At 36.5% G+C, this 19,829-nt stretch overlaps 1 long non-coding RNA gene across 2 annotated transcripts in view; it reads left to right on the forward strand.

Annotated features, from left to right (window-relative positions):
• The window catches only part of LOC135302085 (uncharacterized), a 31,551-nt gene extending 16,110 nt beyond the window's left edge, over positions 1 to 15,441 (forward strand). The window contains exons 1-4 of one of the 2 annotated variants that reach the window (XR_010363776.1): positions 1,767 to 1,969; positions 11,011 to 11,176; positions 12,709 to 12,802; positions 15,156 to 15,441. This is a non-coding gene — a long non-coding RNA (uncharacterized LOC135302085). Of the gene's footprint in view, positions 1 to 1,766; positions 1,970 to 11,010; positions 11,177 to 12,708; positions 12,803 to 15,155 lie in introns of those variants that run through there. The other variant, XR_010363777.1, reaches the window with a different exon arrangement.
• The last annotated feature ends 4,388 nt before the right edge of the window (positions 15,442 to 19,829 follow it).

The following is a 19,829-nucleotide window of genomic DNA, read 5'->3' on the forward strand; positions in this document are numbered from 1 at the left end:
CAGACTTTTTCAAGAACCTAAAGTTGTAAAATAAAGAAATGAAGAATCTATATCCATATGTACTGGCAAATCAAGTCTTCAACTTTTGTTTTATGAATTAAGAAATATACCAATGAAAATGTGAAGTTTGTTTGTTGGGGTTTTTTTTCTAAGACAAATTTAGGAAAAAATAGAGGGCTACTTTTTACATTTCAGGATGCTGAAATGTAAAATTCTAAAAAAAGTTTTTAAAAAGTTGATACTGTCAGTTGCTGGATTTTTGGTTGGACTTGTGTGTTTAAGATTTTTTTTTAGTGTTACTTAAAAATTCCAAAATAATTCAAAATTAATTGCTTTTTACTCAATATGAAATTGGTAAGCCTCAACAGTTAAAGATAACAGCAAAATTACCAGGAACTTCATCTACCTTTACTCCTGCTAAATCCATAGATCTCTAACTCATCCTAATATTATCCTCTAAGTGCATAACACTGCTTTCTGATGCAGATCAGCCAATGCTTTTTCCCTCTTATTTTTCAGAACACAGAAGAGTGCTGGGCTTAACAATAACTTGATGCCTCAATGGGCTTGGCACACCAGTGTATTGTAATGCATTTCTTCCTCCTGCTATTTACTCTGAATAGAGTGTGCTGTTAGAGATAAAGAGCTTTAGTATGGCACTGAGCTTGGTTAGTTTTAGGGATCAGACAGGAATATCAGTAGCTTCAGAAGCATAAGATAAACAGTCAAATGCTTTCCTAGAAGGCCTGTGAAAAATTATGGCTACTGTGTATAGTTTTTAATGCCTTTTCTACAGAGACCACACATATATTTGGCACATTGCAGAGTGTGTAGGGGGAAGGGAGTTCAAGATCTTCAGAATATATGTAACTTCCTACTTTGGCTTTTTAGACTTATGAAGAAAGCAAGAAATGAATTAGCGACAAAAACAGAAATAAGAAATCATTCCACATGTATCAGCCTTGGGAATCATCTAACAATGACCATCCATATTTAAATATAGATGAGTGGTGGGACGAGAAACTGTCTGTATTTTAATGTTATTTCTTAACAGCACTATTCTCAGGAATATCAATGCATCCGCCACTAATTTCATGTAACATTCAAGGTGACCCTGGGAAAAGTCAGATACAGGGATCAAGTGAATTATTGATATTGTTATAGCAGAGAGAACTATTCCAATAATCAACTGTTCAATAAGTAAAAGTAATTTATCTATAGTTCCTTGTACATTGGAATACAAACTAGAAACCAAAGTTTGTTCAAACCAGGACTCATTGAAAAAGGTACCTGGCAAATGACTGAAGTGATCTGTACTCATTACCAACCTAAGTGACATGGACTGTTTATTGAACACAGTGTTCTAAAGATAACAAAGCAACTTTCTGTGGTTTATCATCTAAATAAAACATTGCCTAGGATATTATGGATAATGGCAACTATATTATTTTAATGACTGACTCCTTGAAGTTAATTGAACATTTCTTTGCAAAAACAGCTGTAAATTTAATTAGACACAGTTATTATCCTAGATGGCTCAAAACATTTTAAGGTTATATAAGAGAAGAAAAAATTTGGAATCTTGTTTATTTCTGACATCTGATTGCATTCCAATGTATTTCTTACTTTGTAACCTTGTATGTTTTATAATTTTGTTCTCCTATCTAAAGGGAGAATACATAATCCTTTTTTGTTGAGATTCTGTTCTTTCAATTAGCCTTTGGTGATAGTTTCAAATTTAAAAGGTATTTGTTCATTTTCAGGGAATCTGCTCCTACTGCTTAAAGAAAAATGGAGAAAGACAGGATGAGATGAAGGTGCCTGAAGCTATTGCAGACTCCTGTTGGCTTGTTTGACAAGATCTTGCTAGTACAGATGGGAAATAGGCTATTGCAGAGATGGATATTAGTACAAGAATCACAGAAGAAATACATTTCATACTGAGCCTGATCAAAGATCAAGAGCAAAGGTATGAAACAAGAATAGCCTTTAAAAAAAATCATGTCAGCCTGGTTCTTATGAAACATACAGATAAAAAGAGAGACATCTCACACTAGGTCTCTTCTAAGATAAAGAATGAAAATATAAAGTAAAAATTGCCCTAAAAAATTTATTTGCACCAAGATAGTAGGGTCCTTATAAAACCATAAAGAACTACAGAAATGGATATGAATTTTTAAAATTCCAAATGAAAGTAAAACTTCTGTGTTAATGAAGTAGGTCTAGAAAGTCTTGAAGCTGCTGAAGGAGCTGGCTAAATAAATTAGAATAAAATTTCATGGTTCCTGCTACATGTCATTGAGAGGCTGGTAGTGCAATTCATACTTAACATTAAGAAGATATGCAAATAAAATCACTGGCTGCTTATCAATGGTCTACTCTTGTTAAAACTCCTTTGGGGGCAATAAACGATTACTTAAACAAAAAAGTTTAAAAAAATTGTAATTAATTAAGCCATGCTCTCAATAGTTAAAAAGTGAACACCATTTTGAAGACTCCTAGGGGTAGAATGACACTAACTATTTACTGTCATTCTACTAAACGCTATCAGAGAACAGGGGTTAGGCTAAGCACCAAAGCAATTTCTGACCTGAAGAGCTGTCTTTTCTAATTATTCAGTTTCTTAGAAATTAACATATATTTTCTGACATCTTATTTTCTGGGCAATGTGGTTGAAATTTGTGAGTAGTTTTAGACAAACTTTTGATCAACAAATTATATTGTTTCTATAGTCAGCTGATATATATTGGATCCTCTGAGTGGTGCTAAGCACAGGTATCAGCATCTGTACATAGATGAGGAACAAATTCCCTGTTACACCCAGATTTCCAAAGGTATGTATTGGAGTATTCCCAACAGCCCATATTTTATTTTGGTATAACCTAGAAACACCAGTTGCACCTACCGTTTTTCTACTCAGATTTAAAGGACCAGTTTGTAAGAGATGGAAATTATCACAAAACCTTGTAAGGTATACGTTTAGATGTCTTCTTCCTGCTTCTTTTGTCTATCTTCATGTCATTAAATAAATTTTTTTCTTATAATTTCATCAAGTTGTTTTGGGTCAAGGCTTGTACTGTATCAGAAAACAGCATAATGGAAAAGGCATAGAGAAACAGATAAAGTTTTTATGAGGAGTCTCCTTCATGCATTTATGCAAGCAAGTAAATGAAATATTTACAAACTGGGGACTCAAGAGCACATTTGGTAGTGAGAAAACTCTTTATAAAATAATTTGTTCCACTGTATTTTCTGATTCCAAAATGTCAAGTTTCTTAAGATCTGTATCTTGATCTTCATTTTCTTCTGTACTGGTGAGGGAAAAATATTTCTTTTATCAGCTCCTAGAGAGAAAGAAAAAGGGAGATCTTGAAAATTTCAATAGGTTCATAAGGAAAAAGAGAACCTGAAGGTCTTTTAATACTAATGAAACTCTAGAGTTCAGGTCAGTACAGAAAGCCATTTGGAATGGGAACTGAAATAGTTTTGAAGAAAGTCCTATCTTTCTATGTTTTAAAGGAGTTACTGTTACTTCATTTGGTCTAAAACATATTAATAATATACTTCTTAGTCTTTTAGTTGTTTGGTGAGAGACAAAAAAAGTTGTTTTCGAAGTATAAGGTTCTTCATGAGACTTCACAGATTAAATTATTTTTTTAACCATTCCATTTTCTGTTTTCCTGTCATTTGTTTAGAAAACATTGAAGCAGCCCTTATGATCTGTCACCTATACCTCTAACTTCTTTATTAAATTGAAGGGATTTTGTGGTTTTTTATTACTCAATTATTTTAATATGGAGCAGTTCAGGCCTCTTTGAGACTTCTGAAGTATTTGAGTAGAACAGCTGTCATCATGAATTTCATAAACTCTTTTTAACCAGCTGTTTTCTTTGTGGTTGAGGAAGGCTGGGTTTTGCTGAGAATTCTCAGCTAGTTCTATAGTCAATAGAAAGACCCTTTCTGTAGCAAATTTTTAACTTGTAGATCTCTAATATGAAAGCAGTGTTCCTGTTTCTTCCATTCTTTGTATTTCTTTTAATTAAAATTAACGTTTGAGTATTGCTCACAATGACAATGACAACTAGAAAAACATGACATATCCTTAGTAAACAGAGCAAGAGGAAAGAGATCTTATTTTGTGTTTTAGTAGCAGTGGTGAGTAAAGATACTTTTCTCTCTGGAAACAGCATACAAAGATTCAGGGATAGCTAAGCAAGGCTGAGGACAAACTTGAATTGTCTTTCTTCTATTGATGGACAGAAAATAGTACATAAAAATGGTAAGCTCAAATCAGTGAAACCTGCATTTCCACTTCCTTTTGCTGATACTTGTTTCTAGTTTAAATGTTTATCAATATGGTGAAGAATGTAAAAATTTAAGGACCCTTTATTACCCACAATTTATTTAATTTCAATTATTATTCCTCTGGTGGTCTTCAGAATTCTGATTTTACAGTAATTACGATATTACCAATTGAGAACCAACAATACAACACTTCAAATTTTCAGACTTAAATGCAGATATATTAGACAAGAATTATAAAATTGTTACTTATTAGTCAAGAATTCAGAAATAACATGGAATTAAGTTGGCATAGTGAACACTTCCACCTGTTATTGTAATGAAATGTATGTTTTTTCAGTATCAGGGTAAAGAAATTTTATCTAAATATATCAGAGTTCAGGGAACTGTGCAAGTCTGCACACGTTGCACACGCATGTTGCTGTGACACTCCATGTGTCCACTCAGGGGCTCCCAGCTCGCTCCGGCACAGTGGAGAGCAGGGGACACTCTCCCATTCCTCAGAAGGTCAGGAGGGTGGCTAAGGCTGTTGGCCTTGCTTGGGTGAGACACTTCCAACGATGGCGGAAGTAAGGAGTTGACTCCAGTCGGGCGTTAAGTCCAGGTTTATTGAGGAGAGCTCTAGAGAGATTCACAACCCAAAACAACCAACAAACAGAGGCATCAAACTAGGCTGTGCAAGACAATATAAATGGGGGTGGAAACAGGGGAGGAGATCACCCATCCACCAATGGGAATGCTGAGGGGAGCGGGACAGGGAATACTGACATTGGAGGAGGCCAATAGAGCTACTTCAGAGGAGGGACCCCAGTGCCTGAGCCAATCACTTGATGTCCCTAGTGGAAGTTTCTGGATTGGTGGGACGGGTTGTTGAGTGACTGACAGGACACTGGTGGAGTCGAGGGCATGACTAAGCAACCTTTAAGGAAACTGGGCAGTGGAGTAACAAGATTGACAGGGAGGAGCCAACAGGGGCAAAACCATTTCACTGGGGGGGTACCAGAACAAATGATAAAAAATTGTAACTGCACTTAAGATTACATCCACAACTTGAACAACACAATGCAACATATGCACGTGTAATTCAGGGCAACTGTGTATGGAAAAATGCATTAGCTTCTGGAAGGTTTTTTCACCAGAAATGTTCAATGTTAATTAAGGTACCAGAAAAATGCAGTGCTGGAGGCAATGAAAGTACAGCCATCTAACCTTTCCATTTAGTTTTTGTCACCACGGTCTTTCTGTAAGAGGGGTCTGAAGATTCACTGTCTGGCAGAAGAGCTGTGTCAGCTCAGTTGCAATGCTGTGGAGTTTTCAGAAATTGACCAAAGCTTCTGCTCTTTGCCTGCATCAGAGCCCACAATAGAGACCTTGACAGAACAAAAAAACCAAAAACCAAAACAAAACAAAAAAATCAAAACACTTCTTTATTGCCAAAATTGTGGGCCAAAAATCAATGACAGTGTGATTGTCTGAAGTGGCTGTGTGATTGTCTGAAATGTGATTGTCTGAAATGCAGTGATAGGTTTATAACTATCTTAGAAAAAATAAAATCTAAACAGAAACAAATAAATGTAAGTATTCCCTCAACAGGAAGATTACAATTTCCCTTGTTTGCTTACAAATAACCCCGACTCATGCTCCATATATTCTTTGTCTGCATTTCAATATTGAATTTTCACTCGCCCTCCCCATCTATAAGTTCTTATTGTTTTGAAATACTTTTATTCACTTTTTGGTTTTGTTTTTTGTTAGAATTTGATTGCAACTACTGACTGAACTCATTCAACTTTTATGTTTGAAGAAAGTGATGCAGTTCTAAAATATACTCAAAATCTGCAATCAATTTGTCTTTTTGCTAGTATCTAAGGAACAAGCATTCAGAAAAACAAAAACTCTTAGTAGGACCTAAATAATTTATCAAGTTCTTTGTAATTCCCAAGAGACATAGAAGACAAGCAATAAGAGAAATAAAAAGGCAGCATCTAAGAGATGGGCAGGGGGTGGGTGGACAGAAAGGAGAAAAAACAATTAAGACAAAAGCTAGAGATTTTGTATTTAAGAATAATTTTGTGCTTGTCCAAACACATGCCCATATGTGCATGTGCACGAAAAATTTGAGGGGAAAAGAAAGAAGGCAATGTCTCATTTTTGGCTATTTTCAATGGACGAGGGAAAGAAATGCTAAGATTAAAAAAAATAATAAAACTAAAAACCCAAGCACTTACACTCAATTTGCTCACATAACAATTAAAAACATACAAACAGAACCAAGGAAATAGAAGCTGGTGCAGCTTTTTGCTTTGTCCAGACAAACTATATTTTTCTGCTGCAAAATAAAGTTTCAATTTTTTCTTAGTTTTTGATAGAAGCAAATGTCAGAGACGTGTGTAACTTCAGCACAGTGCAGCTGAGGAGTGGCTAAAAGGGCTTTTTTGTCCTGCACTTGTTCAATATAAAAAAAAAATAAATTAAGAACAGTAACAAAAAAGAAGATCTCAGTTTTTGTTAGCATTTCTGGCTGTTCAGCAAACACAATCAGGAGTTTAATACTTGCTCTTCAGACTGAGAGTTTCTGGTTCAGCATTCCAAGTGAAGTCCCAGTGGCTAAAGAGCAGCTGCACTCAGCTTTGTGTGCAGCACGAGCCCACAGGCAGTGCACCCAAATGTGAGAGCCAAGCTGACTCCACTACTAGCTCATTGACTTTAAATCATTTTAAAGGCCAATACATTTTGAAATTATTCATTTAAACCATGATAGATTGCATCAGTTTATATTCAGAGAAGCAATAAAGAGGAAACCTACATTCACCTCTCAACAATGCATCCTCTCCCAACGCTGGGTCTCAATGATAATAGGAATACTATCCCTTATGGCTTTTCTGATAGTTAAAGACCATTAGAGCTCAACAGCATGCTATGCACTGGTAAACACTGTTTGACTGATGAGTCCACTTTTTTGAGGAGTGACTGTAGTAATATGAAATCAGGTAATAAAGAGTTCAGGAACTCCGGGTTTGCGCTTCAGTTTATTATATTCTAGGAGTGATTCAATAGTGTTGAAAAGATACAGTGTAATTCAAGTGCTTCCCTTTCAGCACACAGTCACTGCTACAAACTGTCTCTTTTTGGAGAGATAGAAAAATGGAAAAGGCTTTTGGAGGTCAGGCAGTCTGACCTCCTGCTCAAAGTAGTGGTGACTTCAAATGTAGACCCCAACATGCTCAGATTCTTTTCTAGCCAAAGTTTTAGAGGCTCCAAGGGGGAAGATTTCATGATTTCTCTGAACTATCCTTTCTAGTGCTTAACCACTCTAGTGGTGAAGATTTATTCTTTTGTCCAAAGGAAGGTTATCTGACTCAAGGCTAATCAGATTAAACAGAAGTACTCAGTGTGGGTCAGGCAAACAAAGATATGATGAAAATAACCCCTGAATCTTAAAGTCCACCAGAGCTGGCTTAAGCTGTCTGGAAAGGAGAAATCTTCTGCCTCCATATTTCCACCAAATTTAGCTATATGTAGTTTTACAATATTGTAACTGATTTTATCATATCCTTTCACTATGCACTTTTTGTTTGCTCACTTCCCAGCAAAAGGTTTTTCCTTCCTTTCCATCTTCTCTGCAACCTTTCTATAGTGTTGTTTTTTTCTCCTGCTTACAAAAACTCAGTAACTCTAGCTCCTAGACATTTTATGACCCTCCACTTGATTGTCTATAAAATTCATGCAGAATTTGGTAGAAGACTAAGTAGAATTACCAGTGTGGAAGGCAAGCATCAAGACTATTAGAACGGCAGCTTTTATTGGCAGCTGACTGTTTCTAGGTCCTTTAACAGAAGAGTTTTCTGGACTGTTATTACCTGACTTCCCCTGTGGCACTGGAATGGATTTATCAGATAGGCATGGGTCTTCCAGAGGCCTGCCTTGCCAGAGCTTGCTCTTTCTCTGCTGTTGACAAAGGCCTGTATTTTTTCCACATCGGCAGGCATAGGATGAGTCATCTAGTGGTCAGAACACACCATCCTTCAGTTTCCATCACTGAGGAGATCCACCTATGCTGACTGCAGCTTTTCTGAGTCCCTGCTCTTGTGTGAGTTAGAACTTGGATTCCTTCTCTCTCTTCCCCATCTTGGAGTCTTTGCAGAAACCCACTTCATCTGCCATTCATACCTCCTTTTCTATGCAGCAAGCTCACTCCATCTCTCACCTGGTAACTCAGTGATTTAAGCAGATCACACACCTATCACTGATGAAGCTGTCACTACCACCAGCTAAAGCTTCAGGGAAGAGCTATGAAATCAAATTGCTGCTGAACAGTCACTTCTCAGCTAAGCTCTCCTCCCACTGATGTATCTTTTCATCCCTTAAGTAGCTTTTGCTTTTTTATTCCCCCAAATATACTAAGATGCACCACATGTAGGACATTGTTGTAGTATAAATGCACCATTAAACTAAGAGATATTCTTAGCTCTGCCTCTTCATTTCCAAACACATAAACAGAGAGAGAATATTTCTCTTCTACACATTCAGGCTTATAGTGATTTGATTTTAGTATGAATCAGCACAGCTTCCAACCCTCTGGCACTTCTTAGAGCTGAACTTCAACGTGTGACTGCTTCAAGCACGTGTTTATGAATGCAGCTAATTGCCACCTCTTTAACACTGATACATGACATCATCATCATTCAAAAATACAGTGAAGAACAAGTAACAGAATCTGTGGATGATCACCAGCCAGTTTACTTTAACATTCAGCAGATAAGTCTTTGAGTATGTTTCCCATCAGGGTAAGTCTCTAAAGAAAGGTCTGCACAATTTCATTATTGGTGAAAGAAAAGGCAGCACCTGCATTTCATTAAAAATTCATAGTAGCTTTAATTTTAGACAATCTCTGTTTTACTTGGTTATATCTTTTGCCCCCAGGATTCTTGACCAAATCTGAATTTATTTGGAAAGACCAAATGCAAATGGTCCAGCCACTTTTACACATGATGAGGATTAGAATATAATTTTTTGTTGTTGTAGAAATATTATTCTATCATTAAAATATTTTCTTGAACATGTATATAGCTTAAAAAACAATTAATAGAAGATTGAAATTTTATTTGGCATCTGAATGGTCTATTTTGAGGAGACATGACTGTCTGTGTCCCAGTGTTAAATAAAATGGGACTGAAAAAATGGAGGTTTGCCTGTAAACACCTGTTCCTCACAAATAACCTATTCTACATTTATAAAGTTTTACTTAAACAGTAGTTGTGTTTTATATCCAGCCATAACTTAGCTTGAAAATTAGAAGATGTAGTCGGGCTGAATAAATGCTTGTTGTTTGGGATATGGAGACCCTGAGAAATGGAAAGTTTTGATGGAAACAAACCACATGATACCCCATTCTTATGGTCACACAAAGCAAATAAAACATTGGTGAATAAGTTTTTGGTTTTGAGTACTATAAACAGATTTTTAAACTCAATATGCAGTTAAATAAAGTAGAAAACAGTCAGAAATTGTCTTTGTTAACAATATAAATGTAATCTGTAAAGAAGTATTCTATACTCCCATTCACTTCAAAGAGAGGATCCAGCACAGAATTGACTTTTCCATCTTTTTTCTTCTTTGTTTGATAGCTTATGCTATCACTAAATAAAATATTATCTTTACACACACTCACTCTCCCCAAGAAAATAAAGATACTTCTTTGAAAACAAGGCTATTTGATATTCAGCCTGATCTTTATTCTCCTTCTATATAAAGTTTACACAATCCACCATAAAAATGTGGAAAAAATACAAGAGGAGAAAAAAAAAAGAATTTTATGCCTTGTGTTATCAGTTTATATATTTCATCCATTTTATATCTCATCTTCAGCATCTTATGAGTCCCTCCTTCTTGCTTTTTGCTCAATAAAATCGTAGCCTGTAAGTCTCTCTTGAATAGAATGTGCAATAAAGGTGCAATAAATTCACATTAACTAACCCCAGTAAGTCTGAGGAGACAAGTCAAGGTCCAGAACTTGGAGATGAGTGTTTACTATACGTACCTTTGCACAGTGTGGATGTAACACTCAGCAACACTTAAAAGAAATCATTTCTCATACAAAATTCATTATATTGTAACTACAGATTTAGTAACATACTGGCAGTTTCTATTGATTAACTCAGGGATATTGTGGAAACTTGAAGCATGCTGAAAGTGCCTTTAAAAGGAAATACTGATTTTTTCTGGGGAGGGTGGTACACAAGCCTGCAAAAATGAGGTGAGCAGTGCAATTCTTCTAGAGCAGTAACAGCAGATGAGCTGGAAGTTTTCCCAGTGCACATGCTCTTCTATGTGAAAACCACTTCTGTTTCAAAACTAACTTTTTCCTTTATAGCAATTTACAATGGTAAAGATTGTAATTTGTATTGATGGAGGTTAAGAAGACAGAGATACATATTTTTGAATGAACAACTAGAACTTGAGGAGAGCCCCATAAATCCAGAAGTTGATCAGAGCACATTGTCAAGCATATACTGCTGAAAACTCACCTTGGGCTTGCCTGATACTTACTACTTGCTGAGTCTTTAAAACATATGGATTAGGCAAAAACTTGATGACTTGCTGCACTTCAAGTCACAAAGATGTTGTCAAACATATCAACTATATTTCATATCTTATAAAATAAATTGGTTTTTTGGGACAAATTTAATATTATTCCATCTAAAACAGGCTATCCAGAGATGTTTTGAATATCTCATCATTGGAAGTATTCAAGGTCATGTTGGATGGAATTTTGTGGAACCTGATGTGCAGAAAGATGTGCCTGTCCATAGCAGTTGGATTGGATCAGATGAGCTTAAAATGTCCCTTTTAACAGAAACAATCCTATGATTTTGTAATTATTTTCTGCAACTTGCCTTATAAATTGATTTTTTCCTATATCATTATCTGGTTTGAATTAGTAATGGATTTTCTTGAAATTACTTAAAAGCAAGAAACTTGAGAGGCATTTTACAGAACTGAACCACCATGTCTTGATGATTTATTTTCACATAATATAATGCAATATCCATCTTTGCTTTTGTTACACACCTGAAGTTTCTGTAATTTATAAGAAAAAGGTATCATTTAATTTATTGAGAATATGCACATGGAATTCAGATGGTAAATATTTATATCAATGTTGAGCATGTTCAAATGAACCACTGTCATTATCATTGGCAGTTCTGTCATCAGTAAAATCACTGCATGACTACAGTCTTTCCTGCGTAATTTTCATATATGCACAATGTCTTGGTTGCAGCCCAGAGAGGGTTAACTTTTTCAGCAGCCAGGAGGGGTGTGGCCAACACCCTGGGTTTTTCCATATCACCTGAGGACATGCAGAGGGGAGACACTGGAGTGGGGACCCTTTTGCATTGATGGACTGTGTGGTCTGTGTCCTGTGAACTGTCCACCTGTATGCACTGCTAGTAGTATTAGCTTTAGTTTTCTTATTTCATTGCTGTTTCCAGTAAAATGTTCTTATCTCAGCCTGTGATCTTTATCTTTTGTGCCTCCATTTCTCCTCTCCATTCCACCACAGGTGGAGGAGAGTGAGGAAAAACACGTGGTCTGTGGTGTTTCAGTGGGAGTACTAGATTGGGGAGCACCATTTCTAAACCATGACACATGCATATATAGAGAGATTTGTGTATGTAAATATACCAACCAAGCTGAAAACAAAAGCTTAAAAATGAGGTCAATCACAAGAGACAAATGACCTTATTTCATAAAGATTCTTCAGTTGTCTTCATTTACAAAATGTTAACACAAGTTTTCTTTTTTTAAACAAGAAGAGCTTTGAAAGTTAAAGATAAGGAGTCTATTTCTTTAGTCTGTCTGGTGTTATTTGACTAGATTCCTCCCTCCACCTACTGTCTTCTTAATGTGATTTGGTAATTTCATGTCTCTGGAATGTCAGCAAGAGTAATAAAATAGCAATTTAAGAACATGTTAAAAGCCAATCTGAATGGCACTGTTCTTCTGAAGCTATTAAAATCAGGACTCACAGCAAGTGCTCATACTAGACAGCTCTGAAACTTCCATGCATAAAAAGAGTAGTTGTTTGGCTCAGGGGATATGCTATAAAATGAGGTGCCAAATCAGAATTTACAGATTAATGCAGATTATGCAATTCACCTTTTTGCACTTCTCTAAAAATGTCCTCCCCATCCATCACTAGTCTTCATCTCATCTTGATTTTTTACGGCACAACTCTTATATTTTGTGAGTCAAAAGTAAATATTACTGAAGAAGGAGAAAGCTTGCACAGTTCAGAGTTCTGGCATAACACCCAAAGACACGTGCTGATTTCAGGTTTTGGATCTGCTTAAGTGGTTTCCAAGTCTTGAAAGACTTATATCTCTTGTTTTGATTTTTTTATAGCTTTAATATGCAGCAGGGACAGCGAAATGATGGACCAGGGAAAAAAATGGGAAAAGGAAGCCTATAATTAGGATCTTTCATTGCGGAGAATAAGGTGAGGAAAAAAATAAGTCAAGAAATTTATTTTGTTAATGTGTGTCATTCCTTCCTCAAGTTTGGAATTGTCAGCTGAATAAGATTATTAAGAAATATGCATTTTCTACATAATTTGGTGAAATATTATTTCTCTGGTTAAAAAAAAGGTTTCCCTGAAAATAGATACACTATCAGAAATTTATTGTGATATGGTTTTTTGTGGTTGTGTCTATAAAATAATTGACATTTGAACCAAAGTGCTCCTGACCAAAGGCTGTAGCTTTAACCCAGGGAGAATTTCACACCACAGACATATTGCACTCCAGGAGAAGAACATAACATTTTTTTTGTCTTGCCACCATCAGATCATCAATCATGCACAGCACCTATCTTGTACACCCATCATAGCCAGTGCAGCGTTGTTTGTCCAGGGCTCAGTGTCTCTATCCTTGTTTCATAAACACATGGCCCTTGGTCAGCATCTGGATCAAAGAGTCAGAAGCCAAGGAACAGATGTGACATTAATGTAACTGTTGTGTGCCTCAGGTGAGGATTTAGAGAGGGTCCCAGTTTAAATGAAACTTAAAAGCATGGGAGAAGAGAGTCACATCTTCCATCGTTTTTCTCATGTGGCTTTTCCCACCAGCTCTTCTTGTGTAGCTAGTTATACTTCTAAAGGAAGGAGAAAGGGCACTTCATGCCCTGACAATTGTTTGAGCTGTATTGAGCTAGATATGAATTATATCCCCATCAGATCCTCTTTCCCGCAGGCCACCCACTACCAGAGGAAAGGGAATACATGACTCCCCATCATTTGACAGCCACTAGCTAGCCAAGTACCAAATGTGTCCTCTTCAAATGGGTAGTTTGTCCCCCTCTTCTAAAAAAGGTGATTTCCTATTCCTTTATTTCTTTTCCTTCTCTGGATGACCAACTATTCATTAAAACTACTTTCTGCTGTGCCAAATCTTTTCTAAAGAGACCATTATATTCAACAAGGAATGACCTTAGAACACAGTTGAAATTTTGAATAGATTTTCAAGGGTTTGAAAAGATGGGACAATATCGATGAAAAAGGGGAAAGAGGAGGACCAGTAAAGCCATTGTAGGCATTGGTTTGCTTATACTTTGTAAGCAAATTTGCTGGAAAGGTTACCATTAAACTCTAAACAACAATTCCAACAAAGTAATTGTTTTTTTTCCACAAAAGATCCATTGTGTTGCATTCACAGTATGTGTAGCAGTTTTGAAATTTCTGCTACAGCAGTTGGTCTAATTAAGTAGCAACTATGCTTGTGGCTGGGTATGGATGGGAAAGGTTGGGTATGGATTAGGAAAGGTCTTCACTCCAGGAGAGGCAAATACAAATACTCAGATTGCTTTTTCTGGTTTTGATGGTCACAAAGAATCTACATGTCTGTATCAAGTACAGAATAAAGTTAATTTTTCCTGCCGGCCATTGCTACTGCCCAGCAGTGGGACCTACCCTGTGTGAAACTCAGAGATCAGATCACAGGCTGTTCTGCTTTTGAAATTTGATTCTTGTTCCAAAGTCTACATCTGGTGATGTCCTCTACTGCCAAAGACAGCATACGTGGCACAAGTATGCATAAAACACCTGGCATTCGGCTTCTTATAGTCCCTTGGAGACTGATGTGGTCCAATTTATCTTTTCTTGTCTCAGTGGCCAAGACACTGAAATCTCACCCTGGCTGAGAAGTCTGAAATATTGGCACTGACCTTAAAAGCTGGGTAATTGGTAAAACACCAAAGCTGGGTAATTTCTTTCCATCTATACATTGTATCTATTATATTATTTATAATTGTGATATATACAGCAAGCAACCCTTGAACCATGTCTTTTCTCCATGGCATAGACATAGGAAGATTTCAGTCCAAGTTTAAGTTGGCACTGACTGCTGCTATAACCTTTTGGAAATGTATAAACCCCCAAATTTTCAACAGTATCTTATTAATCCTCTCTGAGTTCCTGCCAGGGTGGCAAGCACAGTGCTGAAAATGTTTGGCCTTTTCTCATATGAAGTTTTATGTACAGAGGTGAAGGTAAGTGAAATGTCTCTGTGTTGATTTGTAGCTGACAGAAAGTTATGAAGGAAAGATATAGGAAAAGTGAGTTGGAGATAGAGCTGGCAGCATTTTGTCTGTATTGCACAGAAGGGGAGGATCCAAGTAAGCAGTAGCTTTAACATTATGTCACACGGTGGCAACACCAGGCTGATCTAAGAGGGCAGACCAGTATGTAAACTGGTGATATAGGATGTCATGACACAACTATAATAGTATGTAAGACTTCATTATGTCATGAAATAAGAAAATGTATAATGAATTTTCAAACTGCTATTTCTGGACAGCATTTCCAGAGTAGGTTCCAAGTTATAATCCATATTCTGAAGAGAAATCAATTTTCTGAAGAGAAAAATGTTCAGAAGTCAAATTTTTTGAAGACATGCAACTGAGAAGTCAGCAGGATTCTCTTTGCAGGTACTTTCTACAATGAATGAATTGCAATAATATGTGTATACAGGAATGTCAGTTTTCAACAATAGGAAAAAATTTGGTTGATTTAAAAAAAAAAATTATTTCATTAATTTCATTTTAAAAAAAAGTAAATACATACATTTCTACACTACCTTCTATTTATTGACACATTTAATCCAGCAGTTTCAATAAACTTTACATATTCAACCTTTGGAAATGCATATACAGGAGACAACCAATTAAACTGCCAGGAGTATTAAAATGGACAATAGATATGTTTGTAAGAATGTTTTTTAAATAGATCCCCTCTAATAGAGGCAATTTTGCTTTCTTATTTTAATTGTTTTTGTGAAGCTTTGAAATGTATGAGTTTAAATAAATCTTACTTTTTTCAAGTAATGTAATTTTAATGAAGCTAAATATAAATGAAGTTATACAAATTATAAATTCTTTTAGGGCAGCTATGAAAAGAAGATCTTATTTGATTATGGTAAAAAAAAAGTCTTTCAGTTCAATTTGCAATTACATTTCCTTTTCTTGTTCTTTTTACTTTTCTGCTGTACTTGTCTGCAGATGGATTTTTATAAGACTTTCAACTGACATACAAAGCCAATAAACTACTCTTTATATAAACCAAAACTCTCCATTCTCTTGCCCAGGTGTTTAGAAATAAGTGACAGTGTACATTTTGAACTGTAACTCATAATTTTGTATAAATGCTGGTTGATACTAATTGCATAATCAACTTTCTCCTACAACCTCTCTTATCTTCCTGAGTAGATCAATAGGCAAACCTACATATCTGTAGCAACATGAGCTTTGTCCAGTCCCAAAAATTGCTACCTGTTTTAGCGGCATATCTTGTAATAAGGCAGAGATAATGCCTGGGGAGGGTGGAAAAGAAGAGAAGGAAGATGTACCAAGTCTACCTTACAGCTTAGTACCTTGACTAAGTTATCTTATAGCATAGAAAGGGTTAATGAATTGATTTCAACTGTGTTACACCCAAAGGTTTCTTCCTTCTTTCATAAGTTATCACCTCTATCATTTTAGTGGTGAGAGAAGGAATATTATGTTGCAGAGAGGTGGTGGGCACCCTGTCCATGGAAATATTGAAGGTCAGGCTGGACAGGGCTCTGAACAACCTGATCCAGTTGAAGATGTCCCTCTACATTGTAACAGGCTTCGGCTAGATGACCTCTAAAAGGTCACTTACAACTCAAACTATTCTATGATTCTATTCATTCTATTTATTATAGCAGATATACTCTTTCTGGGCTTTTGTCATATTTGGGTGTGGTGATTTTTCCATAATCACTCCTTTATGCAGAAGAACATTGATAAATTTTAATAAACAAGGGTAACTCCTTTAAATATGTGTGTTTTACAGATTCATGAGTTAAAAAATGTGAGGCAACTCCACATCCAGTGAGCGGTTTCAACAAGTAGAGTTTGCTAGATGTGAAAGTCTTAACACCCCTTACATGCCACACCTATGACCTTCCCCAAGCCCAGTCATAGCAACTGCTTGTGTGAGTATTTGCACTGCTTAAAGTCTGCCACTTATTCCTTTGCACCACACTTGTTGCCTGCCTGGGATCACACAGCATAGTGGTCAGCTGAGCCTAACATGCAAAGTGACCCTGAAAGATCTCCTTCAAGTGCCCCTCCCTTCTCTGCTTCATTTTAATGTGGCTGCCATATGGTTCAGGGGCCATTATAAACCCTGTGTTTATCTAGTCCTGCTGTAAATGTTTCATTTCTCCCAGGAAGATAAAAGGCCTGTTCCCTTATATTAAATGCAAAATTGCCTTTTTTGATCATAAATACCCAGCTCAAAGAATTGTGCTGGTTTCAGCTGGGCTAGAGTTAATTTTCTTCACAGTGGCTGGTATGGGGTTATGCTTTGGATTTGTGCTGAACACAGGGTTGATAATATAGAGGTGTTCTTGTTATTGCTGAGCAGGGCTTGCACAGGATCAAAGCTTTTCTTGCTTCTTGTATTGTGAGGTTGGCAAGGAAGTTGGGGACACATGGGAGGCTGAGAGGAGACAGAGCCAGGACAGGTGACCCCAGCTGACCAAAGGGATATTCCAGACCATATGATGTCATACTCAGTGCATCAAGTGGGAGGAAGGAGGGGATATTTGGAGTGATGGTGTTTGTCTTCCCAAGTAACCATTGCACATGATGCTCTACTCTCCCAGAGATGGATGAAAACCTGCTTTCCATGGGAAGTAGTGAAGTAATTCATTGGTTTGCTTTGCTTGTGTGTGCAGCTTTTGCTTTTCCTTTAAAATTTTAAATAGTCTTTTATCTCAACACATGTATTTGGGCTTGGGTTTTTTTTTGGTTGGGTTTTTTTTTGGTTGGGTTTTTTTTTTTTTTTTGTTTTTGTTTTTTTTTTTGTTTTGCTTTTGTTTTTTTGAGGATTCTTTTTGGTGCCAGTGTGGGGCAAAACCACAATGAAAAGCACTGTCAAATAAGTAATGTTACAGTTTCGTATCAGTATGAAGCCACATTGATCAAATACTCAGTTCCACAGCTAAAGGGGAGATGGGAAATTAGTTTCTAAGGATATTTCTTCTTTCTGTTGATCTTGGATATATTTGGAGGGGACATTTATATTTATATAAATACGTGCAAGTCACTTCTATCCGCAGAAATGTTATGCTGTATCATATGAATTTGTGGAAAACAAAGGATTAGCTCAAACAAGATACTAGAAAAGGGATTAGGGACTTGCCATCTTTCAACTATTTACTTTAATTTGCATGCTCATTAACTATGTAATAGAATGGAAGGGCTTAATTACCTCATTTATAAAAACAACATCACTGACAATTTAATTGTAATGATAGTTCTTCTAAAAAAATTTTGGTTAACTTGCAGTGGCAAACACATGATAAAATGAAGTTGCTATACTGCCAGAAAGACATCATAAAATGTTGATATGTGGCAGTACTGAAATAACCTGATTATTATCTGTCTGTGAAATAGATGAGAACTAAAAGCATGTCAAAGAATGGAGTTAAATCATATTTTTCATCACAAACACAGAATTGTTAAAATTATGTGTTTTGTATGGATCACAAACCTTAAACTTTGCTGCTAAGTGAAAATTCATTAACATGACTTTAGTGGATTGTAAACAGTTTTATTAAAGGATATATATACTATAAGTGTGTAGGTGATAGAAATAACTCTTTGAAACAGATCTATAGAGCCACATTTTTTTATTGTAGCCTCTCCATTTCTTGAAGTGTCTTTTTATGCAGCCTTTTGCAATGGATTTGAAAAGCATATTCAGAAAATAATATTTAAATTATGCCTACGCTTTAGATTTCCTAATATGACACCTGGAATACTATGTCCAATTGGGTATACCATGGTTTAGAACTATGTAAAAAGAGATTAAAACCAAATAAGAATTGCTAAAAGAAATTTGATTTGTTCCTGATGACTTAAAGGATGAGGAAGAGAATGATAACAATATTCAGTAGCTTGACAAAGCAGTTGGAAAATCAGAGGATCTGATACCCAAGCCCTGTCCCACAGGATAAATAATAAAAGATTTAAAACTGAGAGAAGGAAAATGAAGGTTCATGATATGAATTTGGACATCAGTGTGTTGGCTGTGGTATGGCTACAAGGTGACCTCCTTGAGAAGAGTGCAGGGACTGTCCCCTAACAGACACTACTCACTACTCCCATCAAGCCACTGCAGCAGAGCATATCTGCACTGGATAACATTCCTAAGCATGAAATACGTGTCCTACAAAGCCTTACCAGAATTTTGGAATGAACCAGTGCATTATATAGCACTCACATGTATGCTTCACTGATAGATCACATACCTCAAAAAGTACTGTTGCAGCCATAGTCTGTGTCTATGTGTCTGAATATAGAGGATTCAGAGAGGAAGGGAAACCCAAAATGGAAAAAGGGGATTTCACTGCAATCTACCACTTTGGGAGAAAGTGAGTTTGGGTTGTGCTGTGGTAGCACCACACCCTTGCCTTGATTAAAAACTGAGAAACTGCACACAATGAGCCACAATGGTGCAAACAGGTGATTTTATTGGCAGCCTCTGCACACACCCAGCTGTAAAGTCCCCAGGAACTGTATGGAACATTGTTAGGCAGATACCCTCCAGGGTGCAGAAGAGGATAGGTGTATGTTAAGCTACTGCACAGACCAGGTCTGCCAGTCCCATGTGTGCCCAAGTGTTATTTGGTGTTCCACCCCCTTGACAACAAGCTCTAGTCCTTACTCTTGGCACTTGTCTTTGCAGCTGATCTTAGCCACTGTTTAATATAGGCACATATAAAGTGTGCCTTTCCTCCATGTGTGCCCTTGCTGATTATCAACTGCTGGACCATTAAATGCTATTAAAAAAAAAAAAAAGTAACAAGCTTTTTCTTTCCCACCTGAGACCCTTGTCTTTGAAGTGATTTATTTTCGTAGCCATTGGTAATTTTTGCATGATGCCTGACATGTCATCATCTGTTTTGCAGTATTGTTCATTTTAGATTGAAAACAAATCA

Source organism: Passer domesticus, chromosome 6 (genome assembly GCF_036417665.1).
Source record: "Passer domesticus isolate bPasDom1 chromosome 6, bPasDom1.hap1, whole genome shotgun sequence".
NCBI classification, from domain to species: Eukaryota; Metazoa; Chordata; class Aves; order Passeriformes; family Passeridae; genus Passer; species Passer domesticus.